The following is a 21,825-nucleotide window of genomic DNA, read 5'->3' on the forward strand; positions in this document are numbered from 1 at the left end:
AAATGCGGCATGTGGTTGTTACACTACAATTGTAGATGTGTATTTGGGCCAAATACATCACCCAGAAGTGGTATTTTACCTGAACACATATTTTTTTTTTTATTCATGCAGCTGCAGAGTTCGATTTATTCAACTTTACTTTTATAATTGTTCAATATATTATTAATTTGATTTGATTTGTTGCTGATGGTTCCTTAACGTACATAATATTAAAATATAATAATTTTCTTGTGGTTTACACCTTAAATACCCATCCTCATATCCAAGTATACAAGAAGGTGTACGGGAAACCACTCCTGGTTTTTGAAAATAAACTGATCGAGAGACTGACTAGGTCATCATACAAGATCAGCATATTGTTGCTGACCAATCACTTTTGCTTTAAAAACATATTTTAACAATGAAGCGACACAAACAAAGGTAGGTAGGCGAAGAGAGTCTGCCAAGTGTTGAAAAACTAAACATAATAGTGGGATTTTTTTGTATTTAATCTATATTTATATTTATTCATTTATCGTTTTTAGTTCATATTCTCAACTCAAAATACCTGATATTGTGAAAGTAATCCATTAGCAGAATTATATTTTAAAATATTTGTCTTCCTTTTTTCATGTTTCTCTCTCTCTGTCAATATAGATAGTTGAAATATCATATTCTTTTTGTTCTGAACATCAACCTTATCATACGTATTGCATACCAGGGTTTTTTCCTGCCTTACATCCAAACCTGCTGCTGTAGGCTCCAGGTTTCCTGTGATCCTGCTCTGGATAAACAGGTTTAGATAATGTATATATTGTTCTTACTCTCAGATGCTATCTCTGTCATTTTATGCCTGCCCGTACTCCTATTACCTGCTGTTGCTCTGCTCATTATGGGTTTACTGTCCTTTATGTTGGGCTATTCAAGTCTCACTGCCGTTAACCTTGACACTACATGCTTGTTGTTCTTTGTTTCCCTCAATACTGCTAGGTGGGGTCTGCACATTGATTCAAGTCTAAGAGCCCTGTTCTTCCTAAGCCCCCGTGATTTTCATGAGAAAATATTTTAAAACTTATAAAATTGTTCATATTCAGTATCTAGTTTTGATTATGCTTGTTTTTATCAGACAAAATCAAAACCAGATTATAAACCATGTAGTGCAGTAAGCTTCCACTAACATTAAACTCGTATCCAAATCTTAAGTGTACAGTTAAGTGTACAGTTCTGTCTGATTGTGACACAAAACTAAACTCCGTAGGAGCTCCATGCCATAATTACTAAAACTAAAACTGAAACTAATAGATATAAAAATAAAATAGAAATGTCTTTGTGAAATCAAAACTAAACTAAAACTAAAAATACACGATGAAGGAAAACTAAAAATAAACTGAATTTCCAAGTAAGTTCAGAAAAAATATAGAAATAAAAACTAATATAAAAAGGCAAATCTATAATAACCTTGGTGGGCACAATATATTTTTTAGTTAAGTGGCCTCACAGATCCAGTATTCTGGGTTGAAGTCCTTGAATTTACATGTTTTATGTTAAAACACCAGTTTTTCCTCCAACTTCCCAAAACACTTGCAAATAAGCTGATTACAGACTGGTCCGTTGTTTGTGTCTGCATGAGTCGTCCCTACTATGGAGTGGTACATAGTCCTCAGCTGCTTCCTGCCTTACACCCACTGTTGTAAGAATTAGCTCTGGCCCTGTATAGCTTAGAACTCATTAAGCATGTTTGAAAATGTACTTTTTAATAATATGTACTGTCAGTCAATAATTATATTACATTGACAATTTCAGTACTTCACCAGTCCTATTATGAGGTAAAAGAAGTATACATAAAGTAGATTTTTACCTATACACAAGCATTGAAAAAGCGTCAGCATTAATCAAGATGGGAAAGCAGCAAGCTGAGCCATGAGCGGTCCTCAGGTACAATACAATAAAATGGTCCATTTTGAAACTATGATTCAGCATCTATTTGCAATCATTGCAGTGGCTATATAAATTAAGTAGTGAATGATGACTGACTTCTTTTGCCTTTATCTGATGTCAGCATTTCCTCATCCTGTGGTTGTTTGTCTAGAAATATAGTTTGGCAACAGTAAGAAACTTAGTAAGCAGCCAGGCTACCAGATGAGATAGTTCTTCTTTCATCCACCAGCCAGTCTAACACTACAATGGCAATGCTTGGATTTCAGTACAGTCCAGAAGTTGAATCCATTATATAGTATATATATATATATATATATATATATATATATATATATATATATATATATATATATATATATAGTTTAACAGATAATTATGGAGGTTCGTCTTGGTATTGAAAAACGTCTTTTTTAGTAAGACAAACAAATATTGTCTAATGCTAAAAAATCTATACATGTATATATAAAAGTCAGTGTGTGTATGTATGTATGTTCCAGTATCACGTCCAAACTGCTGGAGTGATTTTCATGAAACTTGGTACACACGTTTCTCATTGGTCAACTTAAAATACTGTAGGGTGAAATTAGCCCTAACCCACCACCTTATGGGTAGGGTTGGGGCAGATCCGCAAGACAAACACATTAGTGAGTCTTCATTGTTTGTTCATTTATTTTTATTTTTAAAGTTGTGTTTTTTTTATTATATTTTTCTCAAACAATTTAAAAAAACACTTTATTTTCCTTCTGGGCAATGCTGGGTATTTCAGCTAGTATGGTATAAATTGTAACTTTTAAAATTGGATTTTCATATTTTGTAGTGTACGGCAGTGCAAAGATAGAAGAAATGTTTTATTCCAGCACAGAGATTGGCTACAAGTGTTACAAGATAAAACATCCTTTGTTGCTGATTATAACTGAGATCTTAATAACTTTCACTTAAACAAATAGGTTCACTTTATTGTTTGGCTATGGGTATGGTAATCAAAAGAGGCTTGGACATACAAGTGACGAAAAACCTGTAAAGAAATGTTTGAGTGAACAATTTAAGAAGTGAAAAAAGAAAACAACAATAGTGATAATAATGTACTTAAAATTCACATTAAATTATCCTACTGATTACACATTTCAATTCAAAAGAATACACTTTCCTATAAAATTCTGTTTGACAATGACCACGAACAAAAGCCAAGTCACTGGTAAAAGCAGAAATTGATCTACGGCAGAAATGTTTCACTTATCGACTATTGGATGTAGCACGTTCAGCAATAAACAGCTCAAGTGATCTAATAATATTAGCCACTGGTAAAAAAGTACAAATGGTATATACAGAAAAGTAGTTGCATAGTACTTCTGATAAATCTGATTAACCAACAGCATTATTATAACTAAGGCCCATTATCTTGTAAAATTTGTTAAACAAAGCTGGGTAGCACATCCGGTTACAAAATAAACCAGCCTTTAATAGTGATTATAAGTGAGATCCTAATAACGTTTAATCTGAACAATTAGGTTCATTATCTGCATTCATTTATTTCTGCAGTCATTTGCTATTCCATTATGATTTTACATCTTGAATACTCAGTGCAGTACACTTAATGATTTAATGTGATTTAGATATGAGTATCACTATGAAAGATAATAAATCTGAAGAATGCACGAATGTCCTGTTCTGACTTGGTTCTAATTTACGTCAGATGCTCCTGGGATAGATACCAGCTCTCAAGACCATCAACAAAATAAGATAGTTAGAAATTTATGGATGTAATGAATGAAAAATATTTAATCCTCCATTTTATTACCTTTTTTCTTTGTTATAAGGATGCAGGGAACCTGTCTCTTATAGCAGTATTGGATGCAATACATAAATTAAATCTGAACGGGAAACCAGTCCACCTCAGAATGCAACCATACACATACCCATCAACACAGAGCCCCACACCTTAATATCTACAGTGTTTTGAACTGGGAGGAAACCTACATAGTAAGAATGTGCAAAGTCCATACGGACTCTAAAATAGTAGGTAATAATACAAATATAGAGTGCTTACAACAACAGTAGACTGCTAGTCTTGTTGTTTGGAAGCATAATAAAAATATTTAGAAGTATTAGTTCAGCTCTTATCTAAATTGCTTAAAATCTGCCAAATGAAAATTTTGAAATGGTTCCTGTCCTTTCTAACTACTTCTGCATTGTGCAAAGCATGCTGAGCAATTTCTCAACTGTAGAGGAACTGTGGGTTGCGGAACTTAATGCAGATAGCTTGGTTTGCTATTCTGAAACAAATAACTTCTCTCCATGTTTTAATTAAATTAGCAAATGGGTCTTAGCACCTCTTAGGATTCAGTATTGTATCTAAGCACGTTATTTCAGCATATGAGAAGTTTCTATGCCGGTAAGCTATAGTGAGGTCATTTCCTGATGTGCTTCTTGTGATTCTGTGGTTTTTCGTTGAGAAGACATTTTTGAACACATGCACAAAAAAAAAAAACCCTTCTTGCTACAAAGGTAGCGGAAGACGCCATTTTATTTCTTTTATCATACTTTTAAAGAATCAGCAGGGTAAGTCTATTTTTGAAGCCTAATGAACTGAAATGAACCAGATTTCTGTGTGTTTTCCCCATTTTGGGTAGTGATGTTCTTCTTAGCTTTTATTTTAGTCTGTGATGTTAATGATTTAGGAGGCTTATTTAATTTGCAGGCCACAGAAATATGTTATCTCATTGTTTGCTCATTTTTTCCGTTTGCTAATCTATGTATATGCAAGAGTTAAGATTGATTTAACCTCATCAAGGGGTTTCTCATGTAGGCTAATCAGTGTAATGCCATGTTTGCATTGGGTTCCAGTTCTTCTCTATTACTGGAACTTACAGGCAGTGGAATATATAATGTTGGTACTAATACTGCATGTTTATTAGCAGTATAGTGCAGTGGTTAGCACTACTGTCTCATAGCTCCAGGGACTTGGGTTTGCATGTAGGCTCGCTTATTTGCAGTTTATTGTGTGTTTGTTTTCGCCTCGTCTGCGTGGATTTTCCGTCAGTTCTCTGGTTTCCTCCTATACCTGTCCAGATGTGTGTTTTTTCCTGCAATGAACATCATGATGCCCCAAGCAGCTCAGGTTTTGCCCAAGCAACTGGGATAGACCCTGGACTGCTGCAAATCCTGCATTGGAATGAATAGGTTTGTCAAACGAATTACTGAAAAGTTGTTGTGCAAGCTGAGATTAGTGTAGCTTGTTACTGAAAGAACTGAATTTTTCAGTTACTGCCGAGTTTGGTTCTTCAGTTTCTTCCTTCCAGGTGCCATTAGGGGGGCCATGGTGGTGCATATGGTCAGCATTGCTGTCTCATGGATCCTGTGTCCTGGGTTCATATCCCACACTCTTTTGCTGACTGTGTAGAGTTTGCAGTGTAGAATTTGCCCCAAAGTCTGTGTAAGGTTTTTTTCCTAGGTTTTCTGATTTTCCTGTCATTCTGTGTATACTGTAGTGTGTTAGGTTAATTGGCGATTATAAACTGGCATAGTGTAGGTGTGTCAGTGGGTGTTGTGATGGACTGACTCTTTATCCAGGGTTGGTTACTGCTTTGCATCTGCTACTGTTAGACTAGGCTTTGGCACCCTGCAGTCCAGAATTTAACTAAGTAGCTGTAAGAGTGTTTTGTTGTCTTACTTTCCGTGATATTTAGTATTAGGGATGCATGTGGCTACAGACTTTGTTCTAACAACTTTCACAGTTGCCTAATGTCATAGTTTAATTGTTTTGTTTCTGCTCCTACTCTGTTTTCAGAAAAAGAGAATAGAGATTTTAATTTAGTAAGAAATATATGAAGAAGTGCCCTGCCCAGGTTTGTTCCTGCCTTGCACCCTGTGTTGGCTGGGATTGGCTGCAGCAGATCCCCGTGACCCTGTGTTAGGATATAGCGGGTTGGATAATGACTGACTGACATGAATATATGAATATTTGTGTATTTGCCATAGCTTTAGATAGTTCTAAAAAAGAAAATGACAAATTAAACTTTGTTTTACTTTTGTCCCCTAAGGGCTTTTTTCCGTAAGTAAAAAATGACAGGCAATTAAGAGTGGAGCAGACACAGTTGCAAACAACATTTAAAGGTAAAGGGGAGGAGTGACTTCAGATGTCATATATATACTATACACCTGTATACCATTAGTAAGCAATTGCTTAAATAGCTAGAGCATTCAAAAATATACATACTGTGTAATACACAGATGTTTGCTACATTCCCAGTTGCTTGGAAAGAAAATATGCAAATTTTCAGCAGTCCTCAGGACTGGGTCCTTCCTTTTATGAATGCAGTCTGGATATGCTTCAACTTCCAAGTCACTGTGGTAGTAAAATAGTTTGCTGGATTGTTGGATGGGTAGGTGAGTCAATAAACTAAAACTTTCTCTACAGACACTTTGAATCAGTTTTTACTAACATTCAGGTTTTATTCTGTAAGACTCTTTTGCAATAATCATCATGTATGAGGGCCAGTACCACAGGAGGTCATAAGTATGATTGCAGGTTTAACAACAATGTCTTTTTCCCACTGTTTAGTCTTTAATTATATGCAGGCCCAAACTATTTTGTGTGAAAATTCATTTTATCGCTATCTGTTTAGTAAAATACCGTTCAGGATTGACCTTCATCATTTGACAGTCTGACAAGGCTTACTTTGCAACATTAATTGTGTATAGTGGTGGTTAGCATTAAAAAATATTCTAATTAACATTAGAAAACATTTTTATAAAGAAGAAGAGGGGTGACACGGTGCAACAGTTGATTAGGGTTAGATGATATAAACAAAATGGTATATCATCTATATATATAAAATTCTTTTTCGCGTTTGAAACGGAAATTGCATGTGACCACGCAAAACGGAAATTACGTATGACCACAGAACATATAATACAGGAACTAATCACTTCGTTTGTAGATGCCATTTTTATATTGTCTTTATTCATTGTTTGTATTTGTGTGAGAGTTATTTTACTGATATTGAAAAGAAGGAAAAACAAACACACCGATCTATCCCATTGAAGTGTGCCCCGCATTGCCCTCTCCCAGCCCTCCTCTCTGGATTTCAGCGCTGAGCTGTCCGCCGTCAGGCGCGTTCTGACAGAGAAGTTTTATTTATTCGTCCAAGTGACTTTCGCAGAAACTGCCACATTGTAACTTTTTTTTTAATTGGCAGTACTTCATAGTAGAAGAGATGAAGAAAACAGCTTTGTGTTTTTCTATTTTTTAACTGCGCCGAGCTGTAAACAATGTGAAGACGAGACCGCCTTCAGCGGTGAGGGGTCGTGACAACAAAGTGGATGCTGGGAGGTGCGGAATGTCGGGCAGCATCCTCTCTTCTTGCACTGTTTGTGACACTTCAAGTACCTTGTTGGCACCTTGGTCAGTGGAAATCTTTGCGAATGAGTGTGATCGGCGCCATCAGAGTGTGATTCTCTTGGTAAATTGCGGTGCACGGCTACTTACTGTCCCTTACGGTGAGTTTGGGTCACTGAAACCCCGCAACATTCAAGGTTGCTTTTGTGATTAATTCTTTTAAGAAGATGGAAGGTTTACATCTAAGAAGATGTACCGACCTCTTCATGTGAAGTTTTGGACTTGGGAATTGTTTGGACCTTCTGCCCGTTAAGCATGGAAGGGCAGCGTCCACATTTCTCAGAATAATTTTTCTCTTAAATCACAGGCACGTTATGCAAGGTTGTCAAGCAGGTAGTTTAATCGAAACCACTGCAGTAGTACTCAATGTATCTTTACTTCTTAAATGTTAATGTTTTACTGTTTAATAATTTATACACTTCTTATATATCATTCAAATTCTCTTATGGAAATGTTTTACTGTTTAATAATTTATACGCTTCTTATATGTTCTTCAAATTCTTTTATCAAAATGTTTTACTACTTAACTTATTTTATAAATACATTTTATTTTTTACTGGGTAATCAGCTAGTGATATTTATAAAAATCTGGATGGTAATTGTGTATATCATGGTATAGGCCTAAAAATCTAAGAGGGTCTGGTATAGAGTACCTGAGATGGTACTGTACTAGATGCAGATCAAAACCAGACTAAGCACTATGGTACTTTGAGGACTAAGTGTTGTTGCAGTGAACAGCAGAACATTATTAGTAGCATGTTTGACTAATTCAGAGCTGGTCGTTTTTTGGCTTCATGTTTCTCCTTGGTTTGCAGAGCTGGCTATCTGTTTGCATGTTAGCGGAGGAGTGCTGGCAATTTATGTCTGGCCCTCTCTCACTTAATGACTGCTGCTACACATCCTTCTTGATTTAAAGGGACTGAGCATTGGGAAAAATTACTTCATCACGGGAATTTACTAAAAAAATAATTGTAATTAGTAAGCTACATTACATCTAAATGAGTGTCACAGTAGCAACTGTAAATGTTACTCACTTCGAGCTTATGAAAAGACCTTGAAATTCCTATATGGAAAGAAATGATAATGAAAGGTAAATATTAGTAGAATCGCATCTGAAGCATAATTATATCTCTGCAATTGATGGCCAGGTGACCCATCAGGGTGATCTGGATGCACTCCCTGGGGCCTTGGCATATTAAAAAAAAAGTAATGCTGGTATTTTCCAGTTTCAGTGGTACCTCACGCTCTTCTACGCAACACATTTACAGTTATTCGTACATTACATCACAAACCCTTGACATAATGTTCAAGTGACCACTGGCATAATTGTCTATGGGAGACTACCCTTTCAGTTCATCTTATTTTTAATTTGTGATGTTCATAGAGTGCAAATGTATACGTGTGACACTCTGGGGCCTGTGGAGGCCTTAATGTGGTCTTTATTACATGTAGGAAGTAAAAATGTTAGGTTTGAATACACAATGGGAGGTCTGACAATTGAAAGTACACCTTATGAGAACAATTTAGGAGTCGCAGTGAACACTACAGTAGCAATTTGTAGACAGTGTTGAGAAGCCATTAAGGAGGCAAACAGAATGTTAGGTTATACAGTAATCCCTCCTCGATCGTGGGGGTTGCGTTCCAGAACCCCCTACGATAGATGAAAATCCGCGAAGTAGAAACCATATGTTTGTATAGTTATTTTTATATATTTTTTTTGCCCTTAGAAACTCTCCCACACTGTTAACATTATTAGAGCCCTCTAGACATGAAATAACATCCTTTAGTCAAACGTTTAAACTGTGCTCCATTACAAGACAGAGATGACAGTTCTTTCTCACAATTAAAAGAATGCAAATATATCTTCTTCTCTTCAGGAGCAGAGAATTTCAGAGAGAGAGAGAGCGCAAAGAAAAGCAAACAATCAAAAAATCAATACTTGTGCTTTTAAGTTTGCCACGGCATTTTTTAGAGGAGCGTCAATATCTTCTAAGCAAACAGCCTCTGTGCAAACAGCCCCTCTGCTCACATCTCCGCCGTCAGGCGCAGAGAACGTCAGAGAGAGAGAGAGAGAGAGAGAAAGCGAGATTAAATCAAACAATCAAAAAATCAAAAAGTGTGTTTTTGGAAGCACCGCGATAAAGCGGCCGGGCATTTCTTAGAGGTAAACAGCTTGTGTGCAAACAGCACCTCTGCTCACACCCCCTCCGTCAGGCGCAGAGAATGTCAGAGAGGGTGAGAGAGAGGCAGAGACAAGCAAACAATCAAGCTACGCGCGGGATGCATATCTTATAGCATTGAGGAGTTTTAGTTAATATGTAATACATGCTCTGATTTGGTAGCTTCTAAGCCATCCGCCAACAGCGTCCCTTGTATGAAATCAACAGGGCAAACAAACTGAGGAAGCGTGTAGCATAAATTAAAAGACCCATTGTCCGCAGAAATCAGCGAACCAGCGAAAAATCCGTGATATATATTTAGATGTGCTTACATTTAAAATCCGCGATAGAGTGAATCCGCGAAAGTCGAAGCGCGATATAGCGAGGGATTACTGTATAGTTATATCGGTGTGTAGAATACATGTTCAAGGTTATGCTCAAACTTTATTATGCACTGGTGAGGCCTCATCTTCAGTACTGTGTGCAGTTTTGGTCTCCAGGCTACAAAAAGGACATAGCAGCACTAGAAAAGGTCCAGAGAAGAGCGACTAGGCTGATTTCAGGGCTACAGGGTTGAATTATGAGGAAAGATTAAAAGAGCTGAACCTTTACAGTTTAAGCAAAAGAAGATTAAGAGGTGACATGATTGAAGTGTTTAAAATTATGAAGGGAATTAGTACAGTGGATCGAGACTGTTATTTTAAAATGAGTTCATCAAGAACACGGGGACACAGTTGGAAACTTGTTAAGGGTAAATTTTGCACAAACATCCAGAGGACACTCTAAAGCAATAAAGTGTGGAAGAAACTGGCAGCATCTTTCAAAGTGCAATTTTGCAACAGGTGTCCTAGTGATTTCTTAATAAGTGACACTGTTTACTGAAGATTAATGTTTAAATGCTTGTTGCTATATATTTTTCTATTTCTTACTGTATATTACGCAATATAAATATTTCCATGCATTGCTTGTCTTTTTCTGGAGTACTGAGTTAAATATACAGTCATGTACCATTTGGGATTATTTGCTGTTTGCTGGTCACAAACTGTACAGTTCATTACAGTTCAGGCTCTGTGGGCCTGAAGTGGGTCACTGGTGTGCATACTTAACTGCTGGTATGGAGTAGCAAAAACTAATATTTAAGTCTTGGGAGCCGCATGCTGGGTTAGTGTAAGGGAATGCAGTGTGCAGGCTGGCTGCATAAGAGTTAGTCACATGGAGCAAAACAAACCTTATATGGAGTCTGAAAACATATGAGACCCTGTGAAATCATAATAATAACAACAAAAGATTTATTACCATTTACAAGATGTTTCTATCATCTTTGATGGAAGAACAAAGTGTGAACCATCTGCACAGATCAGAAACAAAAAAGATTACAGCTGCTTTAAGTGTGACTTCAAAAGAATATTTTGTGGCATGGCCTTTCAGTGCCTTGAAGACTGGAACTCTGTTATATATTGCTTGGTAATGCAATTTATTGGTTGTTTACATCAGAACAAGATATGTACATAAATATGTACCAAGTCCAGATCAGCATGGGATCATCCCCAGCTGATAACATACTGCAACTGACCCAAAATGTTTAATAATGAAGACCTTTGGAACAAATATTACAGACTTTTTAAAACTTCAAATAAGTATTATTTTAATTATATTGGAACAGTAATGTAAACTACAATTAAACAAATCATAGAGAACAGATTTACCAAATAAGAAGTACAGTTTTAGGATGAAACCTTTTGTTTTAGCAGTGCAAATATCTCTTTAAGTTGAAAGTCCAAAATGTGCCACCTTGTGTATAATGTTGTCACACAACTTATGCAAAGTAGACCAGTCAGCATCAGAGTGTGCCAGGAGCCTGAGTGTGGCAAAGCTGGCACTATATAAGGTACACAACCAGCATCAATTTGATGTGGAGAAAGGAAAACACATGAGTTTGCATATTGTGTCCAAAATGTGCTGCGTGTGCAGAGCACTGCACATCTCAATTGTTACTGGTTGTGCACTTTGTTTTCCAAGGTGTATAAAAATATTACAATATACAGAAATCACACATGACAATGTATGCAAAAACAAAAATAAACAATCACCTTTCTTTTCTCATTTACACATTTTCTGTAAAACTACATGTAAATGTGATTCACTTTGGATTCATGTGGGAGTATGTGATTCAGTATGTGCACTGGAATTTAGGTATAGCTATACTCAAATCATTTTTTTTTCTAAAAGGCACCTTATTTTTGGCTAAGTAAAATGTTTTCCATCTGTCCTTCCGTGTTAACAAAGAAAGCCCAAAGAAGCATTGCAAGTGAGCCAGTTTTGTATTTTTTACATGCAGCTTGCTCCATCCACAATGTGCTACCTCACCTATTCTCCTTTCCCAATGCCAAGTTGAAGCTAGCTGTGTATTTTGTATTGAGTGTATGAAAACATTGCATTGCAGTTTCAGGTGAGTTATGTACTATTCTTTAGCTTACTGAAGTAACTGTCGTACTGATAGTTTTCAGATTAGTTTATGATCTTTTTTATTAAATGTATTGAATAAATATGAGTTATTATAAGTGATATTTTTTTCTGTAACTATTGTATAGTTGTCTGGAGTGGAGTGAGACAGCAATTCACATTTTGGAAGCAACATACAATACTGTACATGTGAACGTGTGCATGTGATTCAGTACATACACCTGTGATTCAGTATAGCTGTACTCAAATACAGCAACGCTTTTTTTCTAAAAGATACCTCATTTTCGGCCAAGTACATTCCATCAGTCCTTCCATTTTCACAGAGAAAGTGCACTGTTTATTCTTTGCCTTATTTTTCTATCTCCACAGTTGTACCTCCATATGCCACGCTGTGTCAGAAGGTAACGCAACACCCACTTACCATCACGTCCATCTCTTTTACAACAAGTAACAAAGGCGGCTTCCTGATCTCAGTGAGACTGTGTTATAGTAACAGTTACTACTCTGTGTAGTTTGTGTTTCTACGAGGAGTTTGTTCTGGGTGCACCTGTTATTATTTCAAATTTCAAGGTCCAGAGTTAGTTGTGTGTGTTGAGATGAATTGGAAAATGTCTGAATCTGCTGGGATAGATTCTGGAACCCAGTAATTTAGAAAATGGATGAGCAGTTTTGGTAAATGAATATATTTATTAAAAGAATAAGGTAAAAAAAAGCAAATAATGGTAGCACTAGTATTTGGTTCTGGGGAGGGTTACCTGAAAACTACACATCTTAATGAATTACAGATATACTAATTAAGGATGCAAGTAAAATGCTTGCCACTTTTGCTACCGTTTCCTAAAGGCCTTTATTTCTGATGTATAACAACATTGTTTTAAAATTCTTATTAATTTATCCCCTGCACGTTTAAAACAAGTGTTAGAAAGCCATCAATAACAAAATTATTGCTAAGACAATCACATTTGAATTGAATATAAACACCGTTTATTTATGTGTTGAATTTAAACAGAGCTACCACATCAAGTAATAAACCCAATTTATATATTACAAACCTGATTTGCACACAGATCAATTGGGAACATTTGTTTGTTGTTCTGCGGTGGGCTGGTGCCCTGCCCGGGGTTTGTTTCCTGCCTTGCGCCCTGTGTTTGGCTGGGATTGGCTCCAGCAGACACCCGTGACCCTGTAGTTAGGATGTGGCGGGCTGGATAATGGATGGATGGATGTTATATTATTCAGTGAGGCATCCAAACGTGTATGATGAAATCCTTGTCTCCTCTCCTCTTGTAATTCAATTTCAAAGTTCGTCTCCTCCTCTTCATCTTCCATTTCATCATGGGGAAGACATGTGCCAGCTTCCAATACAGTGTTGTGCAGCATAGCCCATAAGACAAAAATAGAGCACAGCAGACTTCAGTGAGAATCAAAGTTCCCTCAGTGAATTGTGTAGGCATTGAAGTGCATCTTTCAAATTCCTAGTGAGTACTCCACAACTTTTCATGTCCTACAGTGTGCATTGTTATACCTCTCTTCAGCCACGTTTGGAGGTTCAACAGTGTATGACGGTGGCCATGTTAATTGTTAATGTCATCAGGTTATTATGCAATTTATTTTTGTCAAAGTTTTACTAACAGTGTTTCCTATGAAATATACTCCTGTGTTTCAGGTTTCCTCTTTCATATACCATAGGTTCTAAAAATGTGTGGCTTCTTTTTCTTTTTATATTACTAGCACTATTTCTTTTAACCACTCTCAGAAGCCAATAAGCAAACATTAGGCAAACAGTAACAAAACACAAGTTCATGCAATAGCTGGAATGTTACAGTACATACATTTCTCGCTGTTGAATTATACTGATCCAAGGCTAGGGTATACTTTGAGTATGTCAAGAAAGCTGCTCATACCCTCTTTTCATATGTGCCTTCTCTGTTTTGCATTTGGAATGGCCTGTCCTGCACTTTGTATACATCAGTGTAGCTCAATGAATTTCCCTATGGTTTTAAGAGGTGCCAGTTAAAATAATCATACTTTGCATAAACGCAGACCATTATTTTTCATTTAGTTCAGTACAGAGAATACACTGTATGAATACTTAATCATAGCGTAGGACAAACAAAGACCTTTGGGTAATGTTATGCTTATATATGGATCTATTCTTTGTCCTTTTTTTATTAAAAATCCATGTACAGTATTCATTTTAGACCATGTTTTTTTCATTTCCGTTCCTATTCTGTCAGCATTGGGCACAAGGCAGGAACTACTACCCTTAATCAGTTTTTTTGTATTATAATAATGTAGGTTAATGGTAAGGACTTGCAATTCACTTCTGAATATAACAGGTTATATGCTAACTGGAATTTTCTTATGTGAGAAATGCTATGAACAGTATGAAATGTTTTGTCTAATGTTTTTGAAAGTTTTGAATGTTTAAACACTGCGGAAAAATGGCATTCTCCTGCAAATCATGTCCTTGTTGTGATGAAGCTCTGCTCCCAAGCTCTTCTTATCTTCTGTTATTGTTGGAAGAATTTAAATGTTGTGGCTTGAAATAGCAATGGCTTTGAGACCATGGAGAGACCATGAGACGTTATTTTTACACAGAAAAGACCATAATAAAAATATTTTAATATAATCTGATGGCTTCATAAATGCTGAATACTGAATTTTGGGAAAATATTTTAAATATTTAATAATAATAATAATAATAACATCAGAGGACACCAATACTTTATGGCTTAATAAAATACTGAACCAACCATTGTGGAATTGTAACAATTTTAATAATATCTTTTAAATTATATTAGAATATGAAAAATGGATGGCCTTCACTTTTTATTAGCTTCATTTGAAACTTAAACACAGGTAAAGAAAAATAATTGTAAAGCTTATAATTTTTGTTTCGAAAATCAAGAAGTCTTAGGGCTTGTTTATACTTCATGCTGAGAACATGTATGCACATGCATCATGGCTGCCATGCGTTCCCAGCGTTCATTTGACGCGAACTCTGAGCAGGTCCTCAGAAATTAACGTGACACGTGCGCAAGTTGCAGTACCAGCAAAAAGTCGCTGTGCACAGTGTGGTAAAAGTTGGAATGATGTCAGAGTTTCTGTTTACTATCTACATGTGACAGAAAGCTGCAATGCGGATCCTACGGGATCGATGTGCGCGCTTCAATGTTTGATGAATGCTTCGATGTGGTGAAGCAACATGCCGACATACAGAGGCATTCGTGGTGCTTTTATATTCAAGCGTTGCATATTCCCGATTTCAATGATACGATACATTTTAAAAGTCTCACATACCATCTTTTGCGCCATCTTTTTTTTCTGGGGCTTTTTTCTGACCTGACAGCAGCTGCAAACAGCAATTGATCACCACACAGATCACATTAAATGTATGATATTCCAACTCTCTGCACATTTAGAATCATTAGATTTATACTTGATATCACTTTCATGATGAAATGCATTAAAGTATGTATGTTACATTTTACAGATAAATCATTAATTTCATTTAAATAATGAATACTGTTAACAATTACACACATGGGGGTGACACGGTGGTGAAGCGGTAGCACTACTGTCTCACAAGGAGTCACGTCGCTGGTATTCCCTGCCTGGGGTTTGCTTGTTTACCTGCTGGGTTTCCACAGTGTGCTCCGGTTTCCTTCCAAAGATGTGCAAATTTGGTGATACTAAAATGACGCTAGTGTATGTGAGTGCTTGTATTCACCTGAGCTGATGTGTAGGGATTGTTTCTGCCTCATTCCCAATGCTTGCTGGAATGGACACATCCCTGGATTGATGGATTTAATCATTAAACATCCTTCTCAAAGATATGCATCGGAATTTAATGGATGTTTCTGGCAATTCACAACACAGAGTAGCCGAACTTGTTCTCACTGTGATAGTATCTCACACTGCCACCTGGTGGATTCTTCCAGATTTACATAAAGTACGCGCACAAGTATAAACAGTAAAACGCTTTTGCATTTAGTGTAGCAGGAGTGTCCACTGGAGCATGCTTAGTGTCGCATGAAGTATAAACCCGGCCTTAGACAGCATCACTGGCAACCTTCACTAGAATTCAACTCATTTTTTACAAATCAGGTAACCGTCATTTCTTTGGACAGCATCTGACTAACTTTACAATATGTTAAATAGCAGGGAAAATTTAGTATCTGAACCAGATTTCCCCTGTGAAAATGGTTAAGCCAAAAGAACTATCTGTGAATGTAGGAACTAAATCATTGCCAAATATTAAAAACCTCCAAGCTAAAATGCTAAAAAAATGACTACAGATACTATCTGCAGTAGTTGAGTATACTTGAAGAAACACCACACACTTCTTCCATAATCCTTATACTTAAATCAGAATTGAAATATTGATTTGGGATATCATCCATCTTAACAGGTTACTCTGTCCATGTGTTGTAGCCTTTGTTGGCTACATGACCCCAAAAAGAAAAAGTAAGTTTAGAAAATGAATTGATGAAGGGATTATTTACATTGGATACTCTTAAGAAGAAGTCTTTCCAAAATTGTTAGGCAAACAATTCTTGAAAAATCTAGCAATGTGAAAAAAGTATACAATCACAGAAAATGTACAATTAGAGTGGATGATATATTAAAAGAAAAGTTGCCGGTTGGAGATTTGTTTAAGGTTTGTTAATTTAATAATGGTGATTGAAAATGGAGGACTTGTCTTATATTGTCGGGAGTATTTTAAAATAAGTACAGTATATGAAACCAGTATCATATCACATTACCTGGAATAGATGTTCAGAGTGAGTAAGAAGTTCAGATTAGAAATGAAAAATATTAAAAGCTAGAATATGTAACTATGCTAAAGTACAGTTTAGAAGCACCAGCATTAGTGGAAATAAAATTTTACCAAACCAGTAAAAGTTTTTTGTTGCTTCAGTGTATGTAAGGGGTGAAATAAAAGCAAATTTTAAAATCTAGAACAGCAGCAGCTCCTAAGTACAGGGATTGCACAGCTTCTTTGCAATGGGGGACATCTTCAGTAGAGACAATCTTTGTAGAAAATTGAGCAATTGGAAACTAATTGTATTTCTTTTGAAATAATTTAATATGTTTAAATTCTGTGTCAGCATGGAAAAAAGTACCATATTTGTCATCCTGTTTTATTGTTTCAAATTTTTTCTGTTAGGAAGAAGACTCAAGCAGTAAATACAGAACCTACTAGCTCTGTAGATTTATTTATCTGAAGGTCTTGGGCACCATACTAAATAAATTTGAGGTTGTTGTTTTTCCCCAACATTAAATCAGTAAATGTGAAACTGAAGCATTGAATTGTTTTACTGGAATGACTATACAGTATATTGCATAGTCACAGTGTCTGGACATACTGTGTATACAAATAGTGCTTTCCTTGCTCATTTTTGCACTGTTCCTAGATTGGCAATATGTTAACATTATTATACTGTATATCACATTCTAGGTCATCACTTGAATCCCAAAATCTAGTCCTACTTTTCTTTCACCTTCACACCACAGTCAGTGTTATTTTAATTCAAAATTTGAATGTTAATTGTTGAGTATAGAAATTAGCCTATAAATAGTTGCCCAGGTGTATTTTTATTCATTAATTTCAAACCTGAAGGGAAATTACAGCTAAGTAGAGTAGGCAATGAAGAGTGGAATTTCACTACATGCGCAAATCAAGTAATTTTTTTACTAGAAATGTTTTCACACTAGCATTATATGATTGAATACTGACTGGCAGTAATCCTTACTCAATGGAGCAAAATTTCAGAACACTTAAGATATTAAATTACTGTGGAATCCAAATGCATACCTTAAGGTCATGCACAGTTCTATGTCATGACTGAACCTGCAGCTACCTGCATTATCTTTCACATTTTAATGATTTACTTGATTTTTTTGTTTTGTCATATTTATAGGGCATTGTCTTTATACACCAATTTCAAGTTGTATATCAAACAGAGTATGCTGTGTACATGTGCTAACTAAGTGAGAGAGATTTTCAGTTAATTGACATTTTATTGTTGTGCATTGTTGAATGATGGTTATTGTTAAAGACTGGTCTTTTTCATAAACAGTGAAACAGTAATCAGAGACTCATTTGCACATTCTGTCTGTAAGTTGTGCTGGTTTCAAAGCAGAATTGGTAGAGTGATAGGACCGACATTTAGGCATTTGTTTTAAGCTTAGGTTCAGTTCATGTTGAGACCTGTTATTCAATCCTAAACACTTAGAGCAAAGTAAAAATAGCATCTTATTTGCACTATATACATTATTTGTACAAAATATGTGTCTTTCACTCTTTAAAGAAAAAGAAGAATTGTTTAACTGCACCTCAGCTGTTAAAAATACTGTAATCAAAATATGAGGTCAAAGTCTTTATGCTGTAACATTTTCTATCCCAAAATCCCATTACTGGTAACTAATTTCAGGAGCCTCCTTACTAATTCTAACTTTGTATCTGTGTGGGGTTACTCTTTTACAGTGGTAGTTTTTCTTTTGCTTTTGCTAGTTTTACCAGGATGTGTTTAAATTGCTGTGCATTTGCAAATATACTCATCTAGGTTTTGACAAAGCATTTGAAGTTACATTTGTATATTGCTACAACTAATTGTCCTTTACAGTGTCAAAGCTCACTTTAATTAACACTATTTTGAAACTTGTGGTTTAATTTAGTTTAAACTTTAGTGCACCTTAAGTCATCTGAGAGTTAACCTTTTTCAAAGGAGGAAAACATGCCAAACTGGAAATGAAGCCTGAGGATGAACTAAATATAGTTTAGTTTTTCTTCGAGATAAGTCGTAGTAGTAGTAGTAGTAGGACTCAGCATACTGTTTATATGAAATGTATGCCCTAGCTGTTTTTGTGATGTAATTACCCAAAACCCCAAAATATGGCAACAATTAAACAAGCATACACACATACTGAAGTAAACACACGCAGGACCCAATGGATATAGCTAAGTGTTTACAAAGCCCTTCGTAATAGCCATTCATTTTTGTAAAATTTCCTTAAATGTAGCAGTCAAATTCAATGTTGTGTTACGCAGTCAGCATACATTGAGTTAACAAGTTAATGTTGTATGGACGGGCGGCAACATTCATTTTAAAAGTGGTACAACTGTTTCACTCACTTAAAATGCCTTCATGAGTCTTGGGATAAATAAATTGAATTACAGTACGAAAAGAAACACTTTAAAAAAACCTTTTACATCTAGAGGAATAAGGAGGATGTCATATCATCATGGGAAGCATGAAACATTAGGAACAAGGAATGAAATAGCTCTGGACAGTGCGCCATTGTGTAGAATTGGACAGAACTGGGCGGATAATAATACAAATAATAACTTGATTCTGGTTTGATCTCCACGGAGGTTATTACTTTACAGTTAAATATTTTTCTGTTCATGGTCACAAATATTCTTGGTTCTGTTCAAGATGCTTCTTTTACCTCTGTTCTTCTCCTTCTCATCAGTTTTTGATACATTTAGCTACCTATAAACTTTAAATCATGGTTCTCTGCTGCATTGGTTCAAGTGCTACTTTCCTCACCAGTTCTTGTGCATCTCTTGGTATAACACGCAGGCCCTTGCCTCAAGAATCAGTGTTAGGTTTTCTTGTGTTGCTATGTTCGCTGTCTGGCTACTCATGTCTTCTCGTAACTTGTTTTCACTTCTTTCTACCTATAGATTTTTTGGAACATCTCAATTTCCTTCTTTGCCATCTGTTATGATTTAACATTATGTTATTCTTAAGTTCACCACCTTTTCAAACTTTCTGACTTTAGATAACACAATCTGAAAATTTAACAGGCTTCTTCAATGATCTAGTCCTTTTATTTCTTATTTCAACATCCACAAGGTCTCACTCTTCCTTAGTAACAGCTGCTTGGGTCCTCAACAAAGAGGATCCTGTGAGCCGGATCACCCTTTGGGAATCGCACCACATTGCCGTAGTGCCATAACTGACGCTCCCTCAACAATGCATGTAATGTGACACATTTGGGACACCATGAGCAACTGCTTCTTTGACACAATATCAAACTAGCAGTTCCCAAGGATTCATGGAACAGACAAAGTGAATGAGTCCAGTCTTCCTCTCATGTCACTGGATTGCGTCCCTCTCTCGCAACCCTATAGCAAAACGGGAAGCATCAGGACTCTAAAGACTTGGACCTTCATCATTTTGCATAGATATCGGGAGTGCCACACACCTCTTTCCAGCAACCTCATGACTCCCAGTGCCCTCCCAATCTGTCTACTGACTTCATAGGAAGTCATAGGACTCACTAGAGATATGAATGTCCCTGCCAAGGTTAAGTAAACCTCTCAACGAGGTCGACATTCTCAACTCAAACAGACACTGCTGATGGCTGTGCCCAAGATGTCATTAAAGGCTTGGATCTTGTTTTTTATCCAAGACTCTGAAAAGCCCAGAAACTCAGACTCCTCGCTCAGGCTCTCAACAACCCCGATTACAGCCTCCATTTGTCAGCAAAGTCAAAATCAGTAGGAGCAAGAACATACACCTGATGAACCCCAGAATCATCTGGAGTTCTACCTCCACTGTACACAGCACTAACAGTGCCAGTGTACAGGCCAGCCATGATATCCAGCAACTTTGGGAGTATTCCGCAAAGTCTCCAGATGTCCCACAGGGCAGCTTGATCAACTGAGTTGAATTCCTTTACAAAAATCGACAAAGGCTGCAAGGAAGCTCTGCTGATATTTGCATTTATACTCCATGAGATCCCTCAGTGCCAGGATTTCTACAGCTGCAAAGCAAGAAAGTTATATAAAATATGAGTTAATAAGATAAAGATGGTATGTATTTTAGAGGTATTCTGAAACAAGGCTGCTCTTCTTGAAGAAACGTTGAATCAAAAATTAAAGCTGCACTAAGACATGCAGTACAAAAGATGTCTACAAAATACTTTCATAGGCTATGCAAATGGGTGTTGACTTGTAATGTTTTTCTGTTGAAAGTGAGAATTTTACCTCTTGCCTCTGGTTATATTTGGCATGCTTAAATTGACATGACAGCACATGTTCTTGTTTCAGGAAACAGTATATATTTTTTTTTGAACAGTGGTATGTTTTTACAGTATATGAATATGTTAAAATACCTAACTTGTAATCAATCAAGAATATTGATTTTACAGTACATGTACAGGTTGTAGAGCTGGTCAGGTTTCTGTATGGGCACATTGCCTAGTTTTGTTTATTTTTTCAAATCTTTTTATTTTTTGCTGGTCTTTCAATAATTATTGAAGATTACTGAATGCAATGAATTGTTATATTTGAAGCCTGTATAATGGTTAAAGAGAAATGTAGTAATCATCTTATTGTTTGAGAAAATGAATTGCTCTTGGGGTTCCTGTTGCCAATGATGACAAAAACGTCATGGATCCATTTAGGCGTTACTGTTTCAGTTTCATATTTTAAGTGGTGTGTGTGCAGCTAGGGAAGGAAAGCTTGAATAATGCACCTAAGAGTTTTTTTTATACACTTTAGATATCCTTGAAACACAGGGTCCGTCATTGTACAGCGTCCCTGAAGCAATTTTCAGGATAAAGGTCTTGCTTAAGAGCCCAATTGAGTAGGAGCCCTTCTGGCAGTACCAGCACAGATCCTTAGTTGCACTTTGCTATTAAGAAAGTAGTTCATAAACTATATACATAGATAAAAATATAAGTTGATCAAATTCTCTTGCAGCAGAGGAAAATGACCCCATATAATAATCCCTTTAAATAAACTGGCATTGCAGTGTTGTTAAACTGGGATGTGAGATTGATATCAATCAGCTGTTCCAAGTCTAGAAATTAAAGGTGACCTATGATGTCTGACTATGTAAACCTTTGTTAGTCCATAGAAGCTGTATA

The 21,825-nt window shown here is 36.3% G+C and overlaps 1 protein-coding gene across 3 annotated transcripts in view; it reads left to right on the top strand.

Annotated features, from left to right (window-relative positions):
- dock8 (dedicator of cytokinesis 8) overlaps positions 1-21,825 on the top strand; it is a 229,161-nt gene that overhangs the window by 54,027 nt on the left and 153,309 nt on the right. The window contains exon 1 of one of the 3 annotated variants that reach the window (XM_039758844.1): positions 4,458-4,476. The exons of the other annotated variants lie outside the window; for them this stretch is intronic. The gene's annotated coding sequence lies outside the window, so the exon portion shown is untranslated. Of the gene's footprint in view, positions 1-4,457; positions 4,477-21,825 lie in introns of those variants that run through there. 3 annotated transcript variants of the gene reach the window in all.

Source organism: Polypterus senegalus, chromosome 7 (assembly GCF_016835505.1).
Source record: "Polypterus senegalus isolate Bchr_013 chromosome 7, ASM1683550v1, whole genome shotgun sequence".
Classification (NCBI taxonomy): domain Eukaryota; kingdom Metazoa; phylum Chordata; class Cladistia; order Polypteriformes; family Polypteridae; genus Polypterus; species Polypterus senegalus.